Consider the following 20,632-nt stretch of genomic DNA (forward strand, 5'->3'; position numbering starts at 1 on the left):
TACTTATCAACTGAAATCGGGACACATCTGACCAGGTCACGGTTTTGCAGTCGTTTAGGGTCCAACCGAAATGGTCACGAGTCGAGGCGCTGCAGACGATGTCGTGTCGCTGAAAAAAAGCGCTCACAGCGGTGGTTGCGGCCATAGCCCACTAACGCTAAATTTCGCTGCACTGTCCTAACCGAAACGTTCTTCGTACGTCCCACCTTGATTTCTGCGGTTATTTCGTGCTGTGTTGCTTGTCTGTTAGCACTGACCCCGAAGATTGGCTACAATTTACAGACGCGCGAAATTTGGCACGGACTTCAATGCGAGATGCCTTTAATAGGTTCCACAACGAAACATTGTCTCGAAATTTGGTAGAAAATCCGAAGAAATTCTGGTCGTATGTAAAGTACACAAGCGGCAAGACGCAGTCAATACCTTCGCTGCGCAGTGCCGATGGTAGTGTTACCGACGACTGTGCCGCTAAAGCGGAGTTATTGAACGCAGTTTTCCGAAATTCCTTCACCAGGGAAGACGAATGGAATATTCCAGAATTTGAAACACGAACAGCTGCTAGCATGAGGTTCTTAGAAGTAGATACCTTTGGGGTTGCGAAGCAACTCAAATCCCTTGATACGGGCAAGTCTTCAGGTCCAGATTGTATACCGATTAGGTTCCTTTCAGATTACGCTGATACAATAGCTCCCTACTTAGCACTCATATACAACCGCTCGCTCACCGATAGATCTGTACCTACAGATTGGAAAATTGCGCAGGTCGCACCAGTGTTTAAGAAGGGTAGTAGGAGTAATCCATCTAACTAAAGACCTATATCATTGACGTCGGTTTGCAGTAGGGTTTTGGAGCATATACTGTATTCAAACATTATGAATCACCTCGAAGGGAACGATCTATTGATACGTAATCAGCATGGTTTCAGAAAACATCGTTCTTGTGCAACGCAGCTAGCTCTTTATTCGCACGAATTAATGGCCGCTATCGACAGAGGATCTCAAGTTGATTCCGTATTTCTAGAGTTCCGGAAAGCTTTTGACACCGTTCCTCACAAGCGACTTCTAATCAAGCTGCGGGCCTATGGGGTATCGTCTCAGTTGTGCGCCTGGATTCGTGATTTCCTGTCAGGAAGGTCGCAGTTCGTAGTAACAGACGGCAAATCATCGAGTAAAACTGAAGTGATATCAGGTGTTCCCCAGGGAAGCGTCCTGGGACGTCTGCTGTTCCTGATTTATATAAATGACCTGGGTGACAATCTGAGCAGTTCTCTTAGGTTGTTCGCAGATGATGCTGTAATTTACCGTCTAGTAAGGCCATCCGAAGACTAGTATCAAATGCAAAGCAATTTAGAAAAGGTTGCTGTATGGTGTGGCAAGTGGCAGTTGACGCTAAATAACGAAAAGTGTGAGGTGATCCACATGAGTTCCCAAAGAAATCCGTTGGAATTCGATTACTCGATAAATAGAACAATTCTCAAGGTTTTCAATTCAACTAAGTACCTGGGTGTTAAAATTACGAACAACTTCAGTTTGAAAGAGCACATAGATAATAAAGAATTGCACTCGATGATTAAAGTCATCACCATGTAATTGCCGATGTAGCGACACATGAAACGGGTGAAAGCGGTGACGATGCAGTATGCGCATGACACTACTTTGACTCAGTCCACCGGCTCTCGCAATGTCCCGTGTACTCATGTGTGGGTTCATGGCAAAAGCAGCTAACACACCAACTGCGCCGGCCGCGGTGGTCTAGCGGTTCTAGGCGCGCAGTCCGGAACCGCGCGACTGCTACGGTCGCAGGTTCGAATCCTGCCTCGGGCATGGATGTGTGTGATGTCCTTAGGTTAGTTAGGTTTAAGTAGTTCTAAGTTCTAGGGGACTGATGACCACAGATGTTAAGTCCCATAGTGCTCAGAACCATTTGAACCATTTTTGAACACCAACTGCACCCGCTTCTCCTGTGACAGGCCTGTTACGGACCCGTCTGCGTGCTACGACCATACCTGTTGCATACAGTTGGCGGTAGATGTTTTCCAATGTGCGGCACGTTGGATGTTCTCTGTCCGGGTACCGTTCTGCATACACCCTGCAGGCTTCAGCTGCATTTCGTCGTCACTCGCCATAGATGAGTATCATCTCCGCCTTTTCAGAGTTCGAATACACCATGGTCACAGTTCCTACAACACTACACTATCACAGACGTCTGGTAAAACGGTGTACTACAGTTGGTCAGTGTGGGGAGACGAATGCAGAATAACAACAGCAGCAAGCGCTACACGCGGACACTGCGACAGCTAGACCAAACCACAACACTGCACTACAGCCACACTCGTAAACACGGTCTTCATGGTAAACATGTCCCTGCAGATGCTGCTCGTGGCCCGTGTTTGTTACAACACGCAACTGAACGTCGGAGGTTTCAAGCGTCAACTTTAGGTTACAATATCTCCGGATGCAATTAACATTTTACAATGCAACAAACGGCACTGATTACGTATTTGTTTATATCTTCAGATGTGCTAACAAAACTAACGTGGTTCCATTTTAAAAAAACGTAGGTTTGTGTTAAAAAACATACTTCCGTGCATTTTTGTTTGGTTTGTATTAAACAATTACACTAGCCCCTCTCCTCACGTCCGGTCTGTGGAATCGGTTCGTCAGTATTTGATGTGGTTTACGAAATATATCCAGCGGTAACGTTAGATGACTCACCCTGTATATATGTTAAAAACAGATATATAAAACTCTTGTGTATTCCAGTGGTACGTTGTGACAAAATTTCAAAGGTTTCAGTAAGAAACTTTCGGGGATTTGTAATTAGGAACATCTAAGTTCTCTACACAAGTACAATCGTTCATGTTCGTTTCTTCACAATCTCAAACCTTCGAAAGTTCTCGAAAGATTAGTTTGAAATTTTGGAATAACGTTGCATTCGAGTTCTCAGTTGTCTTTGGTACCTACTGGAACGCCATCTGGTATATATGTAATATAATATGTAATATATATGATATAAAAAGTGAAACATTAGAAAATCGAATATTGGTTTTTTCAAAACTGTTAATCTCCGAGAGTTCTTGACCGATTGCTATGATATTTTGACACAACGTTGAATTCCAATACGAGCATGTTTTTAGATACCTATTTCTGTAATATATGAATATTTTAATACATGTGAAACACAAATACATTTCTATGTAGTATACGAAAGCAAAAAGTTGTTACCAAAATTCTCAAGACCGACCTTTCAAATTTACTTCAAATTTTTACATGATATGTTACTGTAATAAACGTTACACAGGGGTGGGAGCAAATGGACGCAGAAAACGGGAACTAGGATATGGGCAGAAAGACGCGGCAGGAGAAGATGGACAGAGAAAGAGGGAAGTAAGAAGAGAGGGACAAATAAAGGGGAAGGGGGGAACGGACAGAGACAGGCAGGAGAAGGAGACGAGGACGTATATCCAATTCAAATACACTCCTGGAAATGGAAAAAAGAACACATTGACACCGGTGTGTCAGACCCACCATACTTGCTCCGGACACTGCGAGAGGGCTGTACAAGCAATGATCACACGCACGGCACAGCGGACACACCAGGAACCGCGGTGTTGGCCGTCGAATGGCGCTAGCTGCGCAGCATTTGTGCACCGCCGCCGTCAGTGTCAGCCAGTTTGCCGTGGCATACGGAGCTCCATCGCAGTCTTTAACACTGGTAGCATGCCGCGACAGCGTGGACGTGAACCGTATGTGCAGTTGACGGACTTTGAGCGAGGGCGTATAGTGGGCATGCGGGAGGCCGGGTGGACGTACCGCCGAATTGCTCAACACGTGGGGCGTGAGGTCTCCACAGTACATCGATGTTGTCGCCAGTGGTCGGCGGAAGGTGCACGTGCCCGTCGACCTGGGACCGGACCGCAGCGACGCACGGATGCACGCCAAGACCGTAGGATCCTACGCAGTGCCGTAGGGGACCGCACCGCCACTTACCAGCAAATTAGGGACACTGTTGCTCCTGGGGTATCGGCGAGGACCATTCGCTACCGTCTCCATGAAGCTGGGCTACGGTCCCGCACACCGTTAGGCCGTCTTCCGCTCACGCCCCAACATCGTGCAGCCCGCCTCCAGTGGTGTCGCGACAGGCGTGAGTGGAGGGACGAATGGAGACGTGTCGTCTTCAGCGATGAGAGTCGCTTCTGCCTTGGTGCCAATGATGGTCGCATGCGTGTTTGGCGCCGTGCAGGTGAGCGCCACAATCAGGACTGCATACGCCCGAGGCACACAGGGCCAACACCCGGCATCATGGTGTGGGGAGCGATCTCCTACACTGTCCGTACACCACTGGTGATCGTCGAGGGGACACTGAATAGTGCACGGTACATCCAAACCGTCATCGAACCCATCGTTCTACCATTCCTAGACCGGCAAGGGAACTTGCTGTTCCAACAGGACAATGCACGTCCGCATGTATCCCGTGCCACCCAACGTGTTCTAGAAGGTGTAAGTCAACTACCCTGGCCAGCAAGATCTCCGGATCTGTCCCCCATTGAGCATGTTTGGGACTGGATGAAGCGTCGTCTCACGCGGTCTGCACGTCCAGCACGAACGCTGGTCCAACTGAGGCGCCAGGTGGAAATGGCATGGCAAGCCGTTCCACAGGACTACATCCAGCATCTCTACGATCGTCTCCATGGGAGAATAGCAGCCTACATTGCTGCGAAAGGTGGAAATACACTGTACTAGTGCCGACATTGTGCATGCTCTGTTGCCTGTGTCTATGTGCCTGTGGTTCTGTCAGTGTGATCATGTGATGTATCTGACCCCAGGAATGTGCCAATAAAGTTTCCCCTTCCTGGGACAATGAATTCACGTTGTTCTTATTTCAATTTCCAGGAGTGTACATATTCGAAACATGTGCTTAGTCTTTTCTTTCTTTCCTATTTAAGCAGTCCGAGCCACAGCAAAGCATGGGGAATGCAGTTCGAATTACATGATCATCAGCCATTTGAACCACCAAAGTTATGATACTGAGTCAATAAATCAATTAATCTCTAGTTCGTTTCCAGACCCTGGCGGGATCTCGCCAAGTGATCACGCTCTAAGTACCTCAGGTGGGATGATACTGCGTGGCGAATATCTCCAGCACGTCCTACCGGCAGTTTGTAGCATGAAACCGTTCTCTCGTTTTTGCTGGAATCTGATTTTTACTGAACACACAAATTGTTACAGAAATACGGTTTCAAGTTCGACGAGGTTGGAGGTAGCAGGGAAAAAATTATCTACACACATGTTAGCGAGGAATAATATGTGCGCTTGTTTCACGCAGGAACAGCTTCAGTCCATTAGTCAAGTTTAATTAACTAGCTGATTAATCAGTATGTGCGAAGCGCTTTCATTTTCCGATACGCGGCCTGCGCAGCCTAACGGGGACAGAGGCAGCGGCAGAAGCGTGACGCCAGAAGAGCGGCTACGTAGGGAAGCGGCCCCATCGTTTACTGGAGCTGGTGCAGTGTGGCTCTGTTCTGTAACTACTCGTACAGCACCTGTCCTTTGATGTTGCAACGATGCAGTTTTACTTTTCACTTTATTTCTTTAATTTTTTAAATTAATAAAACTAGAACACAGTTACTAAATCAGAATGCATATTATGGCGCAGAAATACTCATTTTAAATAGAAACAGAGACAGTGAATAAATCCAAGAAAGGAACATCATGATGAAAAAGATCGTTTCAACTATTTATCGTTCAACTAATTCGTGGCGCTAGAGCCATAACTTCAGGGATAGATCCATACACACACACACACACACACACACACACACACACACACACACACACACACACACATATATATATATATATATATATATATATATATATATATATATATTCCATGACTTTCTGTTACCTAATACAGTGTCGGACATTGTTCTTCCTAGCGTAGTGCTCAAACGCGACGTGGTATGCACTCAACAAGTCGTTGGAAGTACCCCGCAGAGATACTGAGCCACAATTGCGAAAGTGCTGCCGGTCCAGTATTTTGTGCAAAATCCGACCTCTCCATTATGTCCCGTAAAGTTCGATGAGTTTCATGTCGAGCGATATGGGTGGCCAAATCATTCGCTCGAATTGTCCGGAATGCTCTTGGAACCAACCATGAACAACTGTGGCCCAATGACATGGCGCATTTTCATCCATAAAAATTCCGTTGTCCTTTGGGAACATGAAGTTCCTGAATGGTGGCAAATTGTCTCCAAGTAGCTCAATATAACGAGGACTCAGTCCATTTCATGTAAGCAACACTCACACCATTATGGAGCCACCACCTGCCTTGTTGACGACTTGGGTATGTAGCTTTGTGTGGTCTGCGCCACACTCGAACCCTGTCATCGGTACTTATCAACTGAAATCGGGACACATCTGACCAGGTCACGGTTTTGCAGTCGTTTAGGGTCCAACCGAAATGGTCACGAGTCGAGGCGCTGCAGACGATGTCGTGTCGCTGAAAAAAAGCGCTCACAGCGGTGGTTGCGGCCATAGCCCACTAACGCTAAATTTCGCTGCACTGTCCTAACCGAAACGTTCTTCGTACGTCCCACCTTGATTTCTGCGGTTATTTCGTGCTGTGTTGCTTGTCTGTTAGCACTGACCCCGAAGATTGGCTAAAATTTACAGACGCGCGAAATTTGGCACGGACTTCAATGCGAGATGCCTTTAATAGGTTCCACAACGAAACATTGTCTCGAAATTTGGTAGAAAATCCGAAGAAATTCTGGTCGTATGTAAAGTACACAAGCGGCAAGACGCAGTCAATACCTTCGCTGCGCAGTGCCGATGGTAGTGTTACCGACGACTGTGCCGCTAAAGCGGAGTTATTGAACGCAGTTTTCCGAAATTCCTTCACCAGGGAAGACGAATGGAATATTCCAGAATTTGAAACACGAACAGCTGCTAGCATGAGTTTCTTAGAAGTAGATACCTTTGGGGTTGCGAAGCAACTCAAATCGCTTGATACGGGCATGTCTTCAGGTCCAGATTGTATACCGATTAGGTTCCTTTCAGATTACGCTGATGCAATAGCTCCCTACTTATCAATCATATACAACCGCTCGCTCACCGATAGATCTGTACCTACAGATTGGAAAATTGCGCAGGTCGCACCAGTGTTTAAGAAGGGTAGTAGGAGTAATCCATCGAACTACAGACCTATATCATTGACGTCGGTTTGCAGTAGGGTTTTGGAGCATATACTGTATTCAAACATTATGAATCACCTCGAAGGGAACGATCTATTGATACGTAATCAGCATGGTTTCAGAAAACATCGTTCTTGTGCAACGCAGTTAGCTCTTTATTCTCACGAAGTAATGGCCGCTATAGACAGGGTATCTCAGGTTGATTCCGTATTTCTGGATTTCCGGAAAGCTTTTGACACCGTTCCTCACAAGCGACTTCTAATCAAGCTGCAGGCCTATGGGGTATCGTCTCAGTTGTGCGCCTGGATTCGTGATTTCCTGTCAGGAAGGTCGCAGTTCGTAGTAACAGACGGCAAATCATCGAGTAAAACTGAAGTGATATCAGGTGTTCCCCAGGGAAGCGTCCTGAGACGTCTGCTGGTTCTCATTTATATAAATGACCTGGGTGACAATCTGAGCAGTTCTCTTAGGTTGTTCGCAGATGATGCTGTAATTTACCGTCTAGTAAGGTCATCCGAAGACTAGTATCAATTGCAAAGCGATTTAGAAAAGATTGCTGTATGGTGTGGCAGGTGGCAGTTGACGCTAAATAACGAAAAGTGTGAGGTGATCCACATGAGTTCCAAAAGAAATCCGTTGGAATTCGATTACTCGATAAATAGTACAATTCTCAAGGTTTTCAATTCAACTAAGCACCTGGGTGTTAAAATTACGAACAACTTCAGTTGGAAAGACCACATAGATAATACTGTGGGGAAGGCGAGCCAAAGGTTGCGTTTCATTGGCAGGACACTTAGAAGATGCAACAGGTCCACTAAAGAGACAGCTTACACTACACTCGTTCGTCCTCTGTTAGAATATTGCTGCGCGGTGTGGAATCCTTACCAGGTGAGAGGACATCGAAAGGGTGCAAAAAAGGGCAGCTCGTTTTGTGTTATCACGTAATAGGGGAGAGAGTGTGGCAGATATGATAAGCGAGTTGGGATGGAAGTCATCAAAACAAAAACGTTTTCGTCGCGGCGAGATCTATTTACGAAATACCAGTCACCAACTTTCTCTTCCGTATGCGAAAATATTTTGTTGAGCCCAACCTACATAGATAGGAATGATCATCAAAATGAAATAAGAGAAATCAGAGCTCGAACAGAAAGGTTTAGGTGTTCGTTTTTCCCGCGCGCTGTTCGGGAGTGGAATGGTAGAAACATAGTATGATTGTGGTTCGATGAACCCTCTGCCAAGCACTTAAATGTGAATTGCAGAGTAGTCATGTAGATGTAGATGTAGATGTTAACAATTCTACGCAAACGCTGTTGCTCTTCGTCACTAAGCGAAGGTCATCAGCCACTGCGTTGTCTGTGGCGCAAAGTATTGCCTGAAATCTGGTGCTGTCGGCACATTCGTGACACTTTGGATCTCGGAAACAGAATGTACCGTGTGTCTAGCTTCACCTACCATTTGGCGTTCAAAGTCTTAACTATCATGATGCGACCGTATTCATGTCGGAAGCCTCTTAACATGAAATACTGAGTACAAATGACAGCTCCGCCAACGTACTGCCCTTTAGAAAAGGTATATCCTACAGCCATCTGTATAGGTGCACATCGATCTCCGATGACTTCTCGACTTAAACAAGAGCAAAACGTATCAAGATCCTGAATCTCAATACACTCGAAAAAGCGTCTGCCAGTGCATATCCTCAGTGGGCAACTAGAGTAGCGCCATCGCAACATTTTAACGGATTTGTATTGCTTGAATATAATAACCTATTCCATATAATTTACTCCCTATTTGAACCATTTTACATACAGGTAATTGACATTATTCCCTGAAGTAACAATTCTCCATTCCGTCATTTCTGTGCGTGACCTGTGGAATTTTATTTTTCATAAGACCCATGCACCGTCATTTATGTATTTTACTTTTCTAATGATCTTTCGCAATAGATTGCTGTATAAATGCGATTTGTGTGACACACAGCATTGTCTTCCTTGTAGATGCCATCTTGCCGAGGAAAACAAACTACATGTAGGTGTGCACATGGTACCCAAGAATAGCTGTCATAAGGCACTCCGTCATCAGGCCACGAGTGGCCCATCGGGACCATTCGACCGCCGTGTCATCCTCAGTTGAGGATGCGGATAGGAGGGGCGTGTTGTCAGCACACCGCTCTCCCGGTCGTTACGATGGTTTTCTTTGACCGGATCCGCTACTGTTCGGTCGAGTAGTTCCTCAGTTGGCATCACGAGGCTGAGTGCGCCCCGAAAAATGGCAACAGCACATGGCAGCCCGGATGGTCACCCATCCAAGTGTCGGCCACGCCCGGCAGCGTTTAACTTCGGTGATCTGACGGGAACCGGTGTATCCACTGCGGAAAGGCCGTTGCCCAGATGTCATAAGACATACGCATAGTTTCTTACTGTAATACTTCCGCTAGAGGGTTAAGCCTATATTGTGAGATTATACACAGTCGAGTCACATTAATGTGACCACCTCCAACGTTCAGCGTGAACGTGCAATGATTATGCGGGAATATTAAGAGAATATAACCAACCAGATTAACTAGACTGATTGTAAGACTGTAAGTAAGTCGCAGTAGATGTAAAAGAACACCACTTCACAAACCAGACAAAAAAACGTTTACGTGCATAATTCATAACTGCGCAGTAGGTCTGACTAAAAACAGAAATAAATGAATGAAAAGTAAGAAATAGAAAAATATAGAAGAGACAACTAAGTTTGAGGATAGCAAACGAGCCCTTTATGAGAGAATGAAAATAAATGGCACAGAGGAAAGCTAAGACAAAACTTAAAAAGCCGATATCTGTGGTCAAATAGAGCATTAACACGAATAATAGTAGCAATACTAATAATTATAATTATGATTATTATTATAGACTGATATGCGAACGTATGGGCGAGAGCAAGTGTCGCATCGTATGTCACTGCCAAGCAACACAGCTCTGTGAAACGTGGACCATACATAGAAAGAACTGTTACAGTATAACACAGAACCTGAAAGAAATACGCATGAGTCGAATAGAAATAACACTTTCATTCGTGGAAAACAATTACACTAAAGACGCACCAATTAATGCTGGTCCACTGTGTTATGGCGTAAAGGCCGCACCGGCACACCAGTCGGGAACGAGTGAGAAGAAAAGGCTGTGAGAAGACGTCAGCCAATCGCACACTGACCGACCTCCTTCCAGGACGACAACGCTACAACAGTGCTCCCTAGGTGAAGACGATATAAGCGCTGCACCCGACTGCTGGCAACCACTCCGATAGCAGCTTCAACGTTAGCCATTTCGTTAGCCAATGCATCGTCGCCTCTATCATTAGTAATCTCTACGTAGCATAGTTAGAGAACAGCAGTCAGTTCAGTTGACAGACTTTTGTTAGAAGCGGTCGCTAGGACCAGAAGTGCTACTTGTGTGTGTCTATTCTGAAGAAGGCTCATTCTTTTGTATGTCGCCCTTTGCTTGCAACAAATCTGTGTAACTGCACTTGTTGATGATCATGTATAAAGGACTACAAGGATTCTCAGATCAAAGTTAAGTATTTGTACTTGTAATAAAATTCATTAATAGGAGGTGCTTAATTGTTTGTCTAGTGAAACGTGTATGCAGGATTCCTAGACACAACACCCTGGACATTAGAAAGAGGGGACATGGTTCTTAAATAGGGTGTGTGGTCGTCACGGACAGAGATGAGTGCTCTGGACTGTACTCCTGTACTGGCCACACGGTTGATAGGGACCTCTTACGGTAAGGCGTTCCATTCGTCCACCAGTGAGGCTGACAACTGGTGCGTGGTCGTTGGTGCATATGGATGTGCTTCGAAACGTCTTGCCAACGCATACAGCACGTTCTCGATGGGATTTATGTCGAGAAGACGGGGAGACCAATTCATCCGCCGAATATCCTTTCGTTCCAAGAAATACTCCGATGTACGAAGCGGTCGCGGATTGCCGTAATCACGAACTGAACTAGTGAGGATAGGACTCGTGCTGCGAGCTTAATAGAAACTTAATTATGTACATGCCGAGTTCTAACAACCCTGGAATCGAGAATCTTGATAATTTTTACCTGTTATCGGTTTCGACACTGGCAAAATAAGAGCACCAGGAATTCCAATATTTGGGAACATGTTTTAATTTCAAGTTTTAAGTTTAAACTTCTTGTGTAATTTCGCATTCACTATTCTAACTTTTCATTTAATTTATTAAATTTTGAAGCTATATTATCACGCTGCGCAAACTGGCCATTGCAGATTCGTTGACTTCGTCTGCACCCGTCCCTGTTGCGATTAGTGGTAAAATTTGACGGAAGTCTCCGGTGAAGAAGACGGTACAGGCGCCCACTGGGCTATTATTGTTATGAAAATGTCGAATTGTTTTGTTGAACACTTCAACGAGTATTTTATGGGATATCGGAACCTCATCCAAATAATGGAAGTGCAATCATGAAACGAATTATCAGTATTGCTTTGCTTTGAAACATTACTGATACTAGTGCCAGTGTGGTGCGGTAATCAGGCGGCCTTATGCCCATCACCGTCCGCCCTTGGTAGCTGAGTGGTCAGCGCGACAGAATGCCATACCTAAAGGCCCGAGTTCGACTCCCGCCTGGGTCGGAGACTTTGTCCTCTCAGGAACTGGGTATTGTGTTGTCCTTATCATCATTTCATCCCCATCGACAAGCAAGTCGCCGAAGTGGCGTCAACTAGATACACTTGCACCAGGCGAACGGTTCACCCTACGGGAGGCCCTAGCCACACGGCATTTCCATTTCCATGCCTATCACCGCTAGATGGCAAAGGGATCGTTTTCACGATGGCAGGGGACTACACCTCATTTTATCTCAGCCAATTAGCACGAAACACTTGAAAATTCTATACACGAACCTACCTCGTGAATAACTCTACCTATTACTGAAAAGCAGATAAAGCCCCTACAGTGAGTCCCAGATTTGTGACAAAACAAGCAAGCAATGTAAGTTTGTAATGGCAAAAAAGTGATAGAATAGACAAATTAATCATTTTAGGACTTTTCCTGTAGTTGTACTGTGAAACCTAGCTTCTTGCCAAATTTAATGATCCTACGTCAGCGAGAAGTACCCTCTAGATTGTAATGAGTATTAAAAAAATCGCCATATCTTTTGATTTCATCTACTTAGAAGCTTAAGGCATCGTAGATCTTAGTATGTGACATAACTTTCAACTTGATACGTCTACCCATTCCTACGAAAAAGTGGTACTAACAGTCGGACAGACGGATGGACAATTAAGTGATCCCATAAAGTATACTTTTTTGCCGAATGAGGTACGGAACCCTAAAAATGACGTCAGGGCGGAACACACCCCTAAAAGGCGCACACGGAAAAGCAGTAGAGTGTGAGCGACAATGAACGGTGGGTGTGCCTTGTTCAAAGATTTGGGGTCATTACGCCCATGCAATATTATGCCTTCCGACACCACAACAGCCGGCCGGAGTGGCCGAGCGGTTCAAGGCGCTACAGTCTGGAACCGCGAGACCGCCACGGTCACATGTTGGAATCCTGGCTGGGGCATGGATGTGTGTGATGTCCTTAGGTTGGTTAGGTTTAAGTAGTTCTTAGTTCTAGGGGACTGATGACCTCTGAAGTTAAGTCACATAGTACTCAGGGCCATTTGAACCATTTGAACCACACCAGTCCGCAGCTCGTGGTCGTGCGGTAGCGTTCTCGCTTCCCACGCCCGGGTTCCCGGGTTCGATTCCCGGCGGGGTCAGGGATTTCCTCTGCCTCGTGATGACTGGGTGTTGTGTGATGTACTTAGGTTAGTTAGGTTTAAGTAGTTCTAAGTTCTAGGGGACTGATGACCATAGATGTAAGTCCCATAGTGCTCAGAGCCATTTGAACCATTTTTTGAACCACACCACAACATCTGCACCATCAAAACCGTCGTGTTTGACAATGTCGGACGTATCCTCATATGATGAGAGGTAGGAATGTACTGTAACGAGGAACATTGTCGAAAACGATCGTCTTGCTGTTGCAGGTGTGAGGTGGCACAACCTCCTAAACTTTGAACAAGTCACCCACAGCGATTAACTATATTATGACATTGTGCTCCTTCCAATACGTGTCTTTTCATGGGTGTATTTGGCTCTGACTACATTTTTTTAAGTATGACAATCCGCGACCGCTTCGAACAGCGCAAGTTAGGAACGAGAAGAGGTTCGATGAATGGAGTGGTGTGCCCGTTGCCCGTACTTAAACAGCTCACGTGTGCAATGCGTTGGGGAGACGTACTGAAGCACCTCCACTTGTGCCAACGAATATCCATCAATTGTCAAACACTGATGGAGGAATGGGACGCCTTAAGGCAAGCTTATTAATCTTGTGACCAGCATGGGAGCTCGTTGCTGAGCATGCACTGCCGTCCGTGGTTCTCGCAGCTTATTATAAGCCATGTCAAGCAGCTCGTAATGTGGCAGTGGACCCTCATGAATTGCGGTGACTTGAATGTGATTATTGTCTTTGAAGAAAAGTGTCACTTCAGTTCGCCTCACTGCGTATATCTTTCACTTACCTCCTGCACAGTACAGAACTATTCTGTAGCACTTATTTGCATGTATTGTCCAAATTTCATCGAGATGTGGGAGTGACATATCATGCGAAAGTTACTTTCGTCCTTGAAGTTCCCATCCAGTGTAATAACAATAACAACAAACATTTGCAGTAACAAAGTTTATTTGGTTAGTACATTTATAGTCACGTTTAATACAATTAGAAACAGGAGTAATGAAGACGGAGAAGAGTGAAGTAACAGTTGTGTTCATTGTTAACAAAGGGAAGGCGTCTGTAATTAGGAGGGAACTGAAGTTAAATGGTGAGTGGCGTGGCACGAGGGAGGGTGGGGGGGGATTATATGTAAAAGACAGCTATTATGATAAAACGGATACCATTACCTGTCTCCTGAAACTGGACAGCAGTGAAATTTCTCAAAAGGTTTCTAAGAAAGCGGCTGTATTACGTAGTGAGGTAGAGAAGATCCTGCTCCAGACTGGGTGTTCCCGTTGTGCTGTTCAACCAGGAAGTGTATGAGACGAAAGTAATTGAGAAAGACAGAAATGGTTGAGAGAGTGGTAGAACTAGTAGAGTACGAAAGTTGCTACGTTTATCTGAACGTAGGCAGGAGAAATGTTGTCAACAAAACGAACGACACAATGTATGCCATTGGCATCCGGCGTAAACTCTCGTATGAACTTCCTTAAAAAATAGCATCACTGTAATCAAGAATTGGGAGTATTAGTAATAGTACGAACTTCGTTTAAGCTGAATAGGAAATACGTTTGTTTGTAGATCGACAGTGCATGCGTTTGGTTTATTACTCAAATAAGATGAAGTAGGTGCAACTAAAACCCAACAAACGGTTGCGTAGCAATGTGAGCAAAATTCACACGTCTTACAACTCCATTCTTATAATAAATAAGCGAATATGTCTGCACATTACTGAAATATTAAGCATGCTGTATATTTTAATTAGTGCCCAAACTCAAAAGAATGTAATTGCTAGGAGAAGACATTGTGGAAATATAAAGGGACTAACTTTTGTTGCCCATTTTGGGGGCTAAGATGGCGAGCTGGAGGTGAGTTCAGAGTTCCGGATCTTGTACTGGAGCTCCCAGGTGGAGTAATGACACCAGGAGAACAAATACAGCACAGTTTCTCCGTACTCACGACGCCCGGTTTGCTCTCCTCTCACTTCAGATGTGGAAGGAGCAGAACACAGACGGAGCGCTTTTGAAGCCTTTGGAACTTCCTTTGAGGTCGTATTCCTTCCAGACATTTTCTATAGTTGGTAGTAGCTTCGAGGATAAATTATGAATGGGAAGACAGATAGTTACTACGAACAATTTACTGAAGATCTTTCTCATCGGAATCGATGGCAAACCAGCGAGTTACAACAAAAGTTTAGGCATACGTGTCGACGTCACAAGCAGGAGGTGAAGAGAAGTAGAAAGTTCGAGGGTCGTCCAATAAGTAAATTTCGTTATTTTATTTCTATGCACAAGTTAATGTGCCCATGAAATGTGAGGACTGGTGATTTCTACTTGTATGTACTGACAATGCATACAGCAGTATCTTGTCAGTATGGTGCCAGTCATTATGGAGCAACCACTACAGAGTGTGTCCGCTCGGCTCGTGAGATGCGCTCCGCCGTTGATCTCCATCGAGTGTTAACCTTTGTGTATAGGGAACGCTGTACAACCGTTCGAATGGTTCGACGTTGTCGTGTACAGTTTGTGCAACGGCGCGAAAATGTACGTGGCGGACGGCGCACAGGAACGCCAAATATAGCGACACGCGATGATGCTATTATTGAATTCACCATGTCGTGAATGAAGATCGTCGCGTTACCAGTAACGGAACCCTAATGCGGCTACCTTCTGGAGTGACAATTGGACGCCCAGTCGTCACAAAGATCGTGACAGACCGCCCACTTCCGCAAATACTGTGCAAGATAGGTGCCACATTTGCTGACTGATATCTACAAGCAGAAACGGATGTATTCGTGCAGAATGTGTCTGGAAATGTGTCATACAGAGGGAGGTATACTCTTCAAACGGTTATCACCGGGAATGAGACTTGGGCCCATCATCGACTCTTAAGACAAAACTTCAGGGCAAAGCATTGAAGAAACCTGGAGAAAGCGCCCTCAGAAAAAGGGAGAAAGGTATAGCAACCATATTTCATTGACTACATGCCTCGCAACATCACAATCAATGCCGATATATACTGTAACGTCTTGAGGAATTTACGAGCTTCTATCAAATGAAAGCGTGCTGAACTTCTGTCTCGCAAAGTTCTCTTTCTAGGTGACAATGATCGGATTCATACTGCTCAAACTACCCAGGAATAGGTCGGAAGATTCAACCTGGAAATGTTCTCGCATTCTCCATACTCACCAGAACTTTCCCTCAGTGATTTCCACTAGTTTTCCCAACTCAAAGGTCATCTTGAAGGAAAGCACTGTAACACCGATGATGAAGTAATATCAACAGTGAACAGCTGGTGACTAACACGGGAGCCGACCTAGTACAACACTGGTTTGTAGAAAAGTAACATGAGCGTTGTACAATGGCAATAATTCATTTCAACATGACAAACTCTGTGTAATGCTTTTTTTTTATAAAATAGGGAAACTCACTTACTGGACGCCCCTCGTACACTATGTGATCAAAAGTATCCCAACACCGGACTGAAAATGACTTACAAGTTCGTGGCGCCCTTTATCGGTAATGCTCCAATTCAGTATCGTGTTGGCTCACCCTTAGCCTTGATGACAGCTTCCTCTCTCGTAGGCATACGTTCAACCAGGTGTTGAAGGTTTCTTGGGGAATGGCAGCCCGTTCTTCACGGAGTGCTGCACTGAGGAGAGATATCGATGTCGGTCGGTGAGGCCTGGCACGAAGTCGGCGTTCCAAAACATCCCAAAGGTGTTCTATAGGATTCATGTCAGGACTCTGTGTAGTGGCCTTCCCCGAATTGCTCTTCAACATTGGGAAGCAAGAAGGTGCTTAAAGCATCAATGTAGGCCTGTGCTGTAATAGTGCCACGTAAAACCACAAGGGGGTGGGGTGCAAGCCCCTCCATGAAATACACGACCATACTATAACACCACCAGCTACGAATTTCACTGTTCGCACTACACATGGCAGAAGACATTTAGCGGGCGTTCGCCATACCCACACCCTGCCATCGTATCGCCACATTGTGTACCGTGATTCGTCACTTCACACAACGTTTTTCCACTGTTTAATCGTCCAATATTTACGCTCCTTACACGAAGCGAGGCGTTGTTTGGCAGCCACGAAATTCAAGTTTTCTCACCTCCCGCCTAACTGTCATAGTACCTGCAGTGGATCCTGATGCAGTTTGTAATTCCTGTGTGATGGTCGGGATAGATGTCTGCCTATTACTCTTTGTGATCCTCTTCAACTGACGGCGGTCTCAGTCAGTCAACAGACGAGGTCGGCCTGTATGCTTTTGCGCTGTACGTGTCTCTTCACGTTTCCGCTTCAGTATCACATCGGAAATACGGGACCTAGGTATGTTTAGGAGTGTGGAAATCTCGCATACAGACGTATGACAAAAGTGACACTCAGTCACATGACCACGTTTGAAGTCTGTGAGTTCCGTGGAGCGCCCAATTCTGCTCTCTCACGATGTCTAATGACTACAGACGTCGCGGATATAGAGTGCCTGGCAGTAGGTGTCAGCACAATGCCCCTAATGTGAGAAACGTATGTTTCTGGGGATGTCCGGATACTTTTGATATAAGGGCAGAGAACGGGTAACTCAGTATGTGAAAGGAGATGATAATCTGGTAACTATAAACTTTTTGGTAGGTGCGTCCGTAACCATAGTAACAATAGTGTTTGATGTCACCGTATCATGGCTTTATGCGGCATAAACGGAAAGCGGAAAAAAGTCGTCCGCTAAATCGCAACACAGGCGAATGCTTGTGTTGAGTGATCGTAACAACAGGTCATTTAGGACAATTGTGATTACATTTAAGAGGGCAACAGCTGGAAAAGTCATTGCACAACTGAATGTCGAATCCGTGAACCCTGTCAACACTAAACACGAAGGAAGTACCATACGCAGAAAATTGCAGAGCGAGGAGGAATTCAAAAACCACTCGTGGTGCAAAGGCTCGAAACCGGAAAAACGGGTGACGAAGCTGTAAATGATTCAAATGGCTCTGAGCACTATGGGACTTAACATCTATGGTCATAAGTCCCCTAGAACTTAGAACTACTTAAACCTAACTAACCTAAGGACATCACACAACACACAGTCATCACGAGGCAGATAAAATCCCTGACCCCGCCGGGAATCGAACCCGGGAACCCGGGCGCGGGAAGCGAGAACGCTATCTTACGACGGCGAAGCTGTAAAACAGGGAGTATGGAGCAATGGAAGAAAGTGGAACTGTGCTATACCAAAACTATGGTTCGGTCGCTTTTTTACAATATATATATATATATATATATATATATATATATATATATATATATATATATATATATATATATGTGTGTGTGTGTGTGTGTGTGTGTGTGAGAGAGAGAGAGAGAGAGAGAGAGAGAGAGAGAGAGAGAAAGTGGGGGACGAAGATTTCTTTCTGTTTGTTTTGCATATAATTTGAACCGTAAATCGTGCAGTGCTCGTCCACTGTGTGTTCCGTATCCTTACAAAACATAAATTTCATTTCAGAAGTAAAAAAATTTCGATGATCGCGTAACCTCTGCACAGTTTATATTATTGTTTTCTATCGTTCTTCATCATTATCAAAGGCAGGTCTATCTTCTTGTTATTGATAAGTGCGAAAATAGTTTCTGAATAACAGAAACATGATTTATACAAGGTCGACGAAGAATTGGAACGATGTTTGAAATGCTTTTGCTTTGCATCTTTTTTAATTTTACTCTACTCTGGGGAAGTTGCGTTTTCTGGCTCCGCATGTTAGCTCTGTGTTTTTTATTACTATTTTTACAACTACATCCCTCTGCTTCACGTTATGAATCAAAAATTTTCGCCGAATTAAATGTTGACTGTTTCAATTTTGCTACAAATACTCTTTATTTTGGATTAACAGGAGGATAAATACATAGAACGAAAATGTTCCGTAGGTTAAGGCCCTTTGTATATTCTCACTCAATTTCTAGACGGTTCACCGGTTCCGGTTTCTAGGGGAATCATGTCATACGTATACAAAGCAATCGAAATGACGTCAAGCCTGATAGGTACAGAACAAACGTACAGGTGACGCGGTTACGATCTTAATTGGCCAAGGTTACTGCGAAAACTATCTTGGGCTACGATTATTTGCTATACTCTACAGTAGTCTAAGGTAGTTTTTCAACTCTAGAGGAAAGTCATTTGGGTGGATGAATTTTCAAACAAACTGTTTGCAGATTCTGGCTGAATTTACGTCCCAAGAGTGAAAGATCGTGTGATTTCTGTGGTGATTCGTGCAGCCGTAACGCGGTATTCCATGGCCCCATGGCCGCGCGGGATTAGCCGAGCGGTCTGGGGCGCTGCAGTCATGGACTGTGCGGCTGGTCCCGGCGGAGGTTCGAGTCCCTCCTCGGGCATGGGTGTGTGTGTTTGTCCTTAGGATAATTTAGGTTAAGTAGTGTGCAAGCTTAGTGACTGATGACCTTAGCAGTTAAGTCCCATAAGATTTCACACACATCTGAACATAATTGAACATGGCCCCTAGACTTGGAGCTGCTTAAACCTAACTAAGGACGTCACACACATCTATGCCCGAGGCAGGATTCGAACCTCCGACCGTAGCAGCCCCGTGGTTCCGGACTGAAGCGCCTAGAACCGCTCGACCACAGCAGCCGGCTCCAATGGTTACTATGCAAGTTCGCTTTACTTAAATTTTGGCTGTCTAGGTCCAACCCGTGGTACAGTGTTCCCCAACGGTGATGCTGTATTCTGAGACTACAGGTCCTCTGTCTGCGCGTGTCACAAGGTCCTGGACTGTTTTTACGTACACGGGAATGAAGTGTACGTCCCCTGGATCCTCACAATCATCAGATCTTAGTGGTTACTTTGCCAACTGCCTTGACGCAGAGGTAATACGGTGGTCATCGAAGTCAGGCACTGTCGGGCTTGGCTAGCGTTTGGATGGGTGACAGTCCTGGTTTTGGTTGGTTCAAATGGCTCTGAGCACTATGGGACTTAACTGCTGTGGTTATCAGTCCCCTATAACTTAGAACTACTTAAACCTAACTAAGAACACCACACACATCCATGCCCGAGGCAGGATTCGATCCTGCGACCGTAGCAGTCACGCGGTTCCAGACTGTAGCGCCTACAACCGCACGGCCACACCGGCCGGCCGTCCGGGTTTCTCAAGCGCATTTGGTAAGCAGAGTGGCTCAGCCCTTGTGTTGAAGAGCTACCTGACTGAGAAGTAGAGGCTCTGGTCACGAAGACTGACAGCGGCTGGGAGAGTGATGATCTGACCACGTGCCCCTCCATATCCGCATCCAGTGACGCTTATCTGCTGAGGATACATGGCGGTGCCATTGGGCTATCCAAGGCCTATAGGACGGAGGAGGAGGAAGAGGAGGAGAAGCAGGAGCACGAGGAGTGATTTTAGAGAGAAGGGTGCGTGATAACTCTCTACATAATACTCACCTGAACTTGCCATTATTTTGGAGGAAGAATGGTATCCCAACCAGAACCGTACAAGAACTGTATTTCACCGTCCCAGGACGAGTGGGAGCTGTCTGGAACGTCTTGGGTTTTATACATTTAAAGCATGGTGATATCTTATGTTTTTGATGATTTCATATTTTTTGTTGCGTTTGCATTGTTGGTTACAGGACTGAGGCGCAATCTAACGTTTCAGGATGAGTTCACAGCG

At 45.3% G+C, this 20,632-nt stretch overlaps 1 protein-coding gene and 1 pseudogene across 1 annotated transcript in view; both read right to left on the reverse strand.

Moving 5' to 3' along the window:
- The window catches only part of LOC126203054 (calcium/calmodulin-dependent protein kinase kinase 1), a 540,044-nt gene that overhangs the window by 406,632 nt on the left and 112,780 nt on the right, over positions 1-20,632 (reverse strand). The gene's annotated exons all lie outside the window — the stretch shown is intronic.
- Positions 9,462-9,579, reverse strand: LOC126204881 (5S ribosomal RNA; annotated as a pseudogene).

The sequence above is a fragment of the Schistocerca nitens genome, chromosome 9 (assembly GCF_023898315.1).
Source record: "Schistocerca nitens isolate TAMUIC-IGC-003100 chromosome 9, iqSchNite1.1, whole genome shotgun sequence".
Taxonomy (NCBI): Eukaryota; Metazoa; Arthropoda; class Insecta; order Orthoptera; family Acrididae; genus Schistocerca; species Schistocerca nitens.